The following is a 10,824-nucleotide window of genomic DNA, read 5'->3' as shown; positions in this document are numbered from 1 at the left end:
CCATACAGGAGCCCTTTGTAGTTCTACAATTACAGACAGTAGTCCAGTATGCAGTCTGTGGTCCTGCATACTTTGTTAGCCCCCTTTCAGCATGTTCTTTAATGGTTGGGACCCCTACAGGACTACCACAGAGCAGGAATTATTTGGACGGTGGATAATTCTCAGTGCTGCAGTGACACTGACATGGTGGTGGTGTGTTTGTGTGTTGTATTGGCTGAGAACAGTCCACCAACCAAAAACATCCAGACGACAGCATCCTGTGTCCACTGATGATTAGAGGATGACCAACACAAACTGTGCAGCAACAGATGAGCTACTCTCTCAGACTTTACATCTAGAAGTTAGATCAATGAGGTAAGAGTTTCTAACAGAGTGGACAGTGAGTGGACACAGGGTTTGAAAACTCAGGCAGCACTGCTGTGTCTGATCCGTACACCACATAACAAATTGGTTTGAGTTGAAATGTCATCACACAAATGTCAGCAACAATGGGAAAAAGATTGTATGAACCCAGAGGTTCCTTTATTTCTTCAGTCTAGAAACACTCAAATGTGTATCCTCAGATGATGGAACACTTCTAAACTCACTACTGAATGAATTTTTATAGCTATTGAATTTCCACAAGCTTTTTCAAATAGTGCTTGAGGTAAGCCTCCAGATGTGCAACATGCTCCAATGGCTCTGCAAATGACAGCTATAAGTTGCTTTTCTAAGCCTAATATTACGCCTTCAATGAGGGAAAATCCAATAGGAATTGTTGTTGACCATGATGTGATACAATTTCCTCATGGAGTATAAGCACTAAAATGTACACTCAAGTTAAGTGATGATAAAAATGTTTCTGCTCACTCAGGGAATCTTCTGAAATGAAGGGTATTAATATAGTTTGTTCCGCCATTGCAGCAGTAACAGCTTTTACTCTACTGAGGAGTTTATGCTAGATATTGGAACACTTCTATATGTTTTTCTGCTGAGCTGAAGAGCTGAGAAAAATTTAGAGTGTCCCTACCTGCCTGACATCTGACCAGTGCTGACCATGAGATTTACATGTCCTCAAGTTTTAACCATTTTTGCTCATGCCTCGTGGAGCCATCTTTCTGCTTGTGCCAGAATTTTGTCAACTTCACGTCCAGCTACTAGAGCTGCACATTGTTCACCTGCCTATACTTAATTAACACAGCTCTTAACACACTATAGATATAGGCATTATAGATAACTGCACATTCATTATAACAGCACATTCATTCATGCTGGTCTAGGTTTTTACACTGCTCTTGGTTTACACACTGCTCTTTGATTGTTGGTTTTGCTCTGCTGTCAATCACAGGAGGATGTGTTCCACTTTGGAGACTCTCAAAGTGTCATCCTCATAATCTAAGGGAGTTGTTCCTTGCCACTGCTGTATCTGTGGTACACAAATGGGGCTAGGACCTGCAATTCTGTGAAGCTGTGTTGTTAAAATATAATTCGAAAATTAACACTCAATACATTTTAATTATACAACTGTTAGTTTGGCCCCCGCAATGAATTAATGAATAAATAAATGTGGTTGTCTGAGAGATGTCCCATGAAAGGCAATTTTGCACAATAATGGCACTCTGACTGAAGCTCTTCAAGTATTAAGGTCTAATTCACACTAAGCATTGTTATTTTTTAGGACAAACAAACAAACCAACAAACACATAAATAAATAAATAAATAAATAAATAAATAAATATTATTTTTAATATATTGCATATATACCTGCATACCACATCTGTTGTGTGTGTTTTCTTTTTTTTTTTTGGTATGAACACTCTGAAAACATGAGAAGACACTAGAAGTGGAAGAAGAAATTGATTATTTAAGTAGAAGAGATGATATAATTTATCATTTTATTTTTTAGCTCTGCAACAAACTGAATTCATCCCACTGTACAGAAATCACGGTGAGTTCAGCTTCTCATCCAGGACCTGAAACTGTATAAGGAACAGTTCTGAAAGTTATTTCCTGGGTCAGTTGGAGATTTTGAGGCTATGCTTTTGTGAGTTGTTCCTTTCATTAAAAAGGATTTTATTTTCTTTAACCTCTGCATTGTTATTTTTATTGTTATATAAGCATGTTAAATAAGCATATTGTTATATAAGCATGAGGGCTGCCTGATTGCCTTTTTCAATCAACAAGGAACTGGTTCAGTTACTGTTCATGTGACTAATATTAGAAGGTTTGGTGCATTTCCACCAACAGTTATAGGTTTCAAGAATTCCAAAGGTTCATTCTCAGCTGGAGCCAAAGAATAGTAGGTACTTCAGCACAAACCGTGATGACATCTGAAGGTGTGTCTAGATAAAGAAGCTCAGGAAATTCCACAGAGATGGAACAGTTACGGCGTTTCTCCAAGACTTTCATTCAAAAATTAAACAGGAAAGATACAGAGCCATACTCAAAAAAACTTACTCTGATTTTAAACAAACTTTAATTTACATGTTTATCATGTATCACTACAGAATAACCATGACTATATTCTGTCTATTTCTTTATGGCTCTGGCAATGTTCTGGTTAAAATAGACAGCAATGATACAATATTGGTTCCTGCCAAAACTGGGGTAAATGTGCACCAATTCGCTGGAGACCATCAAGGTTCCAAAAACATGAATGGAAACACCAGATCATCATCAAAAAGAATGGAAGGAATGTATTCAGAAATGGGACTATTTTACCTTGTGGAATTATAATACACAAACAAATCATTATCTACTGATCTCAGTCTTAAAATGTATCAATAAATGACAATAAAGGAACTGTGGAATAATTGCAATAATACACTCAAGGCCGTGCTATGACATGAGATATTGACACTGGTGTACTGATCTATGACTATAGCACACAAGTGCCAAAATATCTCATTAGAGCATGAACTTTGAGTGTATTATTGCTTAATTGAACTGAACTGTCTTGAACATAGCTAAGAGGTTTAATGGCATTCAGCCACATAGACATTATTATTATGTGGTGTGCAATCACTCCTGAAAACATAGTTCCACTGTTGAAGATCCAAGTACTGAAATAATTTTTGCCCAGCTTGCCCACATTTGGTATTGTACATGGTAAACTTAAGTTCACATGGAGCTGCCCCTTAAAGGTAATGTCTATGATTGTTGGGAAACACTGTTCTCTGTGGTTTGTTTACATTCAGAAGCTTGTGGTAACTTGTCTGTAAATTTTTATTTACTGTTTGAACTACAAAAAACAGTGGTGGCGCAGCAGGTAGTGTCGCAGTCACACAGCTCCAGGGGCCTGGAGGTTGTGGGTTCGATTCCCGCTCCAGGTGACTGTCTGTGAGGAGTTGATGTGTTCTCCCCGGGTGCTCCGGTTTCCTCCCACAGTCCAAAAACACACGTTGGTAGGTGTATTGGCGACTCGAAAGTGTGAGTGTGTGAGTGAATGTGTGTGTGTCTGTGTAGCCCTGTGAAGGACTGGCGTCCCCTCCAGGGTGTATTCCCGCCTTGCGCCCAATGATTCCAGGTAGGCTCTGGACCCCCCGCGACCCTAAATTGGATAAGCGGTTACAGATAATGGATGGATGGATGGATGTTTGAACTACCACAGAAACTCTGTTTTTGATTGTTAAGTTTTGTAGCATTTTTGTTCTGTGTTCATGTTTTTCAATTCCTGGTGGTCTCTCTGTTGTCTAAAAAAAAAAAAGATGTCTTTTCTGTGAGCAGACAAAGAGAGAAAGCCTAACATGTTTCTCTTTACTGAAACACAATATTAATTTATTTTATTTTGTTTTATTTTTTAGTCGTTTACTGACACCGGGGCTTAATAAACACATTTGAGCACTTCCAGGTGCCCAAACTGACTGGAGATCAGCAAATGGTGAGGAAACATCCTCAGAGTTTTACACACACACACACACACACACACACACACACACACATACACACATGCACAGCTGAACTCCTGTGCTAGCAATGGTTTTATTTTAAAGCAGCATAAATTACTCATTAGACAAGGTACCTGAACACACATAGTGCATTAGCACCTCTAGACACTGAGGTGAAAAGTAATTAGTTCTGTTTACTCAGGTAGCAAACTTGCAATGGATTTGCACTTGCCTGAGTGCTTTCAAAAGATACTTACAGTCATACTCAAGTACATTTGTAAAGAAACAAAGCTGCTTCCCCCCGCGGTTCCATTTTAGCCATTCAATCTGGAGCTCTTAATTCCAATTTAAGGTTTTATTCATTCTGTTCCAATGGTTCAGCACTGGATTTCTTTGTTATTAATCACAACTCACTAATTGGAGCTTTAACATTTTATATTAGACTAAAAAGCATCATAGAAATAGATGAACACTGCATACCAGCTGTAGAAGAAGGAAAAGGGGCAGTGGTTGATTTGAATCATTTGTGAGAAACTGATGAACATATTCCTTTTGTTGTTCTATGTTATACATTTGCTGTAATATCTAAAATGAGATAAATATGAAATAAACATATCATAGGTTCCACATCAAACAACAAACTTTAACTCATCCTTTAGATGTTAAAATTAAAGAATTAATTATGGATCCATATTTCCATATTTATCTGCATCAAGTTTGTAAACAGAGATTTATTAATGGAAATATTACTTGGGCGGTATCAAATAGTGCCATACTCACTACATAGTGCACATCACATATAATAAAACTACAAATACTGAACCCAGACAAATTATTTTTATATAAAATGAACTGTGAGGGCAGAAACCATTATTTTATGACAGACACAGTGGGTGTAGGGAGACATTTGAGATTTGGCCTCAGCTCTCACTGATAATTTATACTTTCAGACAAGGAGAACTAATTGATTAAACTTTTAACAACATCAGAAAAATAATTAAGGCAGACAGTTGGAGAAAACATTATCATCTGAGTATCTGTTCCACTCCCAGAAAGCAGGGACAATGGGGTCAAATTATTTACCTAGTAAATTGGTGGAAAAGAATGAGAAAAAGGAATGTATGGTTTGTATCTGTAGTTTCTTACATGCTAAAACCAAACATGAGCGAAATAACACGATTACTAAAGCTTGTATATGATCTGTGTATGAATAACACACATTGATTCGGTCAAACGAGCAGAGGAATGCAATGCATTGAAGGTTAATGTGCAAAGATTTGTTTAACAGAGGATCTTTTTCTCCTAGTTATGCAAGGCAGTTAGAACCCATTATCTCCCTGACTAATAAAGGTGGTTGGCTCCTGTGCTCCTGTTTGATGTGAAACTCTCTCCAGGAAGGAGAGGAACTCTATATAAAATACATTTACTAACGTTCACTTGTCTACACTAATGTTGTGTTCTGAAACTAGACAATCGTAACTCAACACGGCACCCATGCCAAAGGAAAAAAAAACTAGCTGCAGATGCTTACACGTGAGCAACGGACACTACAGAATGAGCAGAAGAAACAAGCCTGCCACCACTTCTTTCTGAATTAATGAAAACATAAAACCAACTGACAGCTCAACACACTTGAAGGAGAATGATAAGGGTCTAATGCTAACTAACAAATGGCAATCAAATCCAAAACTACCTTACTGGAATCCCTCAGACTTTTAGAGTACTGCTGTTGGGGTCAATTATTTGATAGAGAGTCTGTAGTAAAATCTGGTTAACTTCTTTAACATGTCATTTGAATACATATCACCTAAATATACTATAGTAGGTTTTGCCAGAACATTTGCCAAGGACATCATGTAAATGTCACTTATTGCCTCATCCTTATGAAGTTTTCTGTGGGTCCAGAGCCTACACTCTGGACAGGGTGCCAGTCCATTAAAGGGTAGAACACACTCACACAGCCACTCAAACCTGTGGACAGTTTCACACTCACACCTGTGGACAATTCCACTTACTTTAGTCAAATTCACACTTTCACGCAGTCACTCACACACAAACACACATGTGGACAGTTTCACACACTCACCCAGTCACTTATACACTCACCTGTGAACATTTTCACACACACATACCCAATCAATCACACTCACTCACTCACACACATACACCTGTGGAATATCACACACTTACAGTGACAGCCAGCTGTGGACAATTTCACACACTCACCCAGTCACTCATGATTACCATGCCATCCTCAATTAAATATATTAACAAACAACTTTATTTTACCTGCTGTTAATCAGTAGATGTTAAATAGACAGAACCTGCTGCTGATCAACTGAAATTTCCTGGGCTGTTATGATTGCCAGTGTATTCTGTATCTGTGTGGGTTTATGAGCCATAAAATTAAACAAAACAGCAGTAAGCAGGTGTTTAACATTACAAATTTCTCTAGGGACCTGCTCCATATTTCAGAAAAGCTATTTATTTTTTTTTTCTTTTACAAACACACAGAGATGCTTTTATTCTCTAGCACCGAGCTGATGGAAACTTTTGAATTTTCATGAGATTTCAGTTATTCATATAAAATTGAATTTGACAGCTGGATGGAATCCTGGCTACTGATAACAACAAACACACGAAGCAGCAGCAGTTGTTAAAACCTTCCTTCTTAGTGTGTACTTTTATTGAGGAAAAAGAAAATATGTCCAGATTTTTTTCCCCTCTGTAATCCACTAGTTCTCATATTTTGACCCATGAGTGTTAAATCTATTCACATATCAGACTAGGGAGAAATAATCAATATGTAAATTCTTTCACATTTCTTAAATAGGATATAATGACATAATATACTTTATTATATAGTATCTCTGTTGAGGTGAATTGTATTCTTAGTAGGGCTGGGCAATCAATCAAATATTAATCAAAATTAACATTCAGAACTTCTAATCGAATAAATCTTGCCTATATCAATTAAATACAATTTTCCTGTAATTCTTTTTTTTTTGTTAATTCTGTTAATAGGTCCCCCAATGTGTTCATGTACTGCCCTTTAAAACCACACTTTCACGCTGTAGTAATGGGATTTTACCCCATCCAACTTGCCACATGAAAGCAACATGGAGCAGAACCTAAACACAGAGGCCAACTGAGCAACTCAAGCAGCTCATAACCCCAAAAAATGCCGTGTCTGTCGATTGGAAGTGTTTGTCTTTAGTGAGAGGACACTGAACATTAAAAAGTCAAATGTAAACACTAATTAAAAAAAAAAAAAAAACAGTTTCAGCAACCAAAGTTAATCCTACCAGTCTGTTTCAACACTGAAGCACAATCACACACCAAATATCAACAGTGCGGGCCTCAAAAAAGAGACTGACACACTCTGGCAGCATTAAAAAACATATTAAAACTTTAGTACTTGAGCATATTTACAGTACAAGTGCTGTCAGTGAAATATCAGAGCAAAAAAGTAATTGTTCGTTAATTCTAATCAAGGTAAAATGTTCAATTAATTGTGATACTGATTTGCAATTATTTGGTCTAGCAATGGTCCTTAGGACATACCCAACCAAACGTGACAAGGTGATGAGCTAGATTTGATATAAAATGTAGAATGAACTGGTCAGAATAACCAGCAGATCAGAGATGGTAGCAATAGTGATGAATACATTTGTAGACTTTGTGGGAATAAGGCTTCATAATTCTAAAGCACAAGAGCAATACAAGATCTTAATCTAGGCCTGTTTCTATGGCATCCCTCATTCCTGCCTTCCTTGCCATCTGTGGTTAAGAGTCCAAGAAAGCATAATTGGCTTCACTCTATATGGGTGAGTGGGATGACCCTCCCTCTCCCCATCTATCAGCGCAAAGCTAGCCAAAGCAGGCATCTGTTAGGCAAAATAACAGAACTGAGAGTACAACAGAGATGTTCTTCAAGCATGTTAAGATGTCCAGTGATGTTATTTTAGTGGCAGGAGTGTCGGAGGAAGCTGCTACTGAACTGCCTCTAACATGTTTCACTCTTTGTTTCATTGCAGCCATTTGCTAAAATCAAAAAAGTTCATTTTGTTTCTCATTAATGTACACTCACCACCCTGTCTTGACAGAAAAAAAGAAATGTAGAAATATTAGCAAATTTATTAAAAAAGAAAAATTGAAATTTCACATGATACAAAATAAACATGTACTTACAAAAAATCATTGTGGTTACTTTTTGCACTGCTATTTGTGTAAAAAAAAAAAAAAACAATAATGTAAATTTTTTTTTGGTCATGGATGAGAGAACATGGTCAGCATGGTCTCAATACTATGCATAGAGATAAGTAGAATAGCACAAACTTGAGTTGTTCCACCTTAAATGATTCAGAATTATCAGATGTGTGCAGCAGTAGCACACTCCACAATAATGTGTGGCATTTACGGTGGAACAGAAGATTAGAATAAATTTGGGATAATGGCTATAAATGCTTGTTATGTGGCCCACTGTGTTATTTCTTTTACAGTTTATACTGGTTATTGGGACCATGTTAATCTAGCACTATATAATGTGTAATTTTCCATGGTTTGACTGTTTAATCCATCATTAGAGCAACACTGCACGTGTGGACTGGATATACTGCCTGTGTTTTCATTGATTGTTGATTGGATCATTCAGACTTGAGATTGTGAGGAGTTTACACTTGATGATTATGTCCAGAGTCTGAGGTTGGAAAATAATCAGATATTTTATATACTGTAACTGGTCAGAAATGCAATCTGTTGTAAAAATTTGATTGGGGGTCCCTTGCATGCTACCCAACTTTCCCAGGCACACTTTCCAACTTTCCCTTCAACTGACAATTCTGACTACACCAGAGTCTGCAGACTGGAACCAACTAGCATGGATTTGGCCCCACTGGATCTTGGGGTTAAAATCGGGCTAAAAGATATCTAATGTGACCACAGCTTAAGCATAAACAAAATGTGTTTCAGGCCATTCCCTCCCTTGATCCCTTTCCTTCCCTCCTGATTTGTGGGGCTACACACCACATAACCACCATGTTTTGAGGGGACAGACAGAAGACACGGGTGTTAAAATGGAATAATCACTGCAGCTATTCCCCAGCCATCCATGAGTGACAGGCCTCATCTGTGAGCGGGATCAGTGTGTGTGACACTTGGCGACAAGCTGGAACTAATTTATTCTTCTCTTAAAGGAAATCCCATTTCTTAACTGTCTGTTGAACACACAATAACACACATCATGCAGTTTAGTGAATTATGCAGGCGCTCGCGTCCACGTACCCGACATGAAAAATGAACTGCCAGTGTCTGACGCGTCAAAGCCGGCCTTGTCACATCTCCGCAATTATTTTATTGTAATGAAATTCTAGGGCTGATTCGGCTAAGCTGGCGCGTGGTTAGTCAGCAGTGAGGGGTGCACGCAACCCCCTCCCTTCCTGTCTCTGGAGGACTACAAGCAGGCCTGATTACGAAAAAACAAGTAAGCAAATGTATAAATGGGTGTCACTTTAATAAATGTATCAGACTATGAAATCAATTACAATTGATCCCCCATTTATGAAACTTGGCAGGACCATTTATTATGTCTCTGAGGGATTGGGGCTTGATTAAATGGGCTGTCGGAGAAAGTGGGGGCCAGTGCCTCCCTTGTCAGACAACAGTTAGTTTTTAAAAGTCTTTAAACAACGTGTCAGGTGCCATTTATTTGCCCATGCTCTGCCTATGTCGGGCGCTTGCCAGCAGACGTCAGGGCGAGGGCGGAATCAGCAGTTCGCTGAAGCCTCCTGGCAGCCTTTAGGCTTTGGGGAATTGCACAGCTACAATTGAGATGTTCTCACTTGTCTCTGCTTTTACCACTCCCACTGTTTGAGATGCTGAATTATTGAGCTAAGTTTCTTGAGCAACAATTTGTGCAATTGTAAGTAATTTAATGCCAATTAATGCTAATACATAACCAGTTTTTGGCAATGATAAAAAAAAAAAAAAAAAACATTTCCCAGGTACTGCTGCAGATCACTGAGGTGTTACATGGCTTGGTAATTTATCTGCAGAATCTCTCCAATGCATCTGCAGGTCCATCAGGAATCAGAGCACTTCTGATGTTCAAATATTTGCACACAACTGCCGCTGTACACATATTCAAGTTCTTTCTCATTAACTGTCACATGCTTACTTTCTTGTCTGCTTGCACACAAAATATTGACTTAGGCATTTGTGCATGGAAATAGCATTACCAAATTAGCAAGGCTAAACCAACACCCTCTTCTCACTGCTGGAATGTCTGGGTGAAAAGATACCATTCACCATTGTCCAGATGGCACCAACGACACCGATGTAAGCAAATATATGATTCATTGTTGTGTAATATGGAGACATGGGAAAAAAACGATAATTTTATCAGATGAGACGTAATTGGCGAATCTCTCAGATGTTCTCTGTAAGAGATTTCTAAGTCCATCTTTAAAGGAAGGCAGGTCAGTGTAGAGTGTGGCTTCATTTCAGCCTCCAGCACACCTGAGCCAGGTAATCAAGAGCCACAGCATGTTGATTACCTGGCAAAGGCTTATTGAGAACTGGAATGGGACAGAAATGTAGACTGACTGCTGGGCCCTGTGGACTTGATTGGAAACTTCCGTTTCAGTGGGCATGTAGGGAACTTGGTGCTGGCTGTTGTAAAGGCGGTTGTTCCTAAATATCCTAAACATGCACCAGAGCAGGGGTGATATGTTTTGGTGCTTAAATTATTGGGGTTATATAGCTATGAAACAAATATTAATTCATTCATTCATTATTTGTAACCGCTTATCCAGTTCAGGGTCGCGGTGGGTCCAGAGCCTACCTGGAATCATTGGGCGCACTCACACCTACGGACACTTTGGAGTCGCCAATCCACCTACCAACGTGTGTTTTTGGACTGTGGGAGGAAACCGGAGATGAAACAAATATGAAAGTCTAA

Source organism: Hoplias malabaricus, chromosome 11, assembly GCF_029633855.1.
Source record: "Hoplias malabaricus isolate fHopMal1 chromosome 11, fHopMal1.hap1, whole genome shotgun sequence".
In the NCBI taxonomy this organism is placed as follows: domain Eukaryota; kingdom Metazoa; phylum Chordata; class Actinopteri; order Characiformes; family Erythrinidae; genus Hoplias; species Hoplias malabaricus.
The sequence above is the reverse complement of the archived record's forward strand: the minus strand, read 5'-3'. Positions refer to the sequence as shown.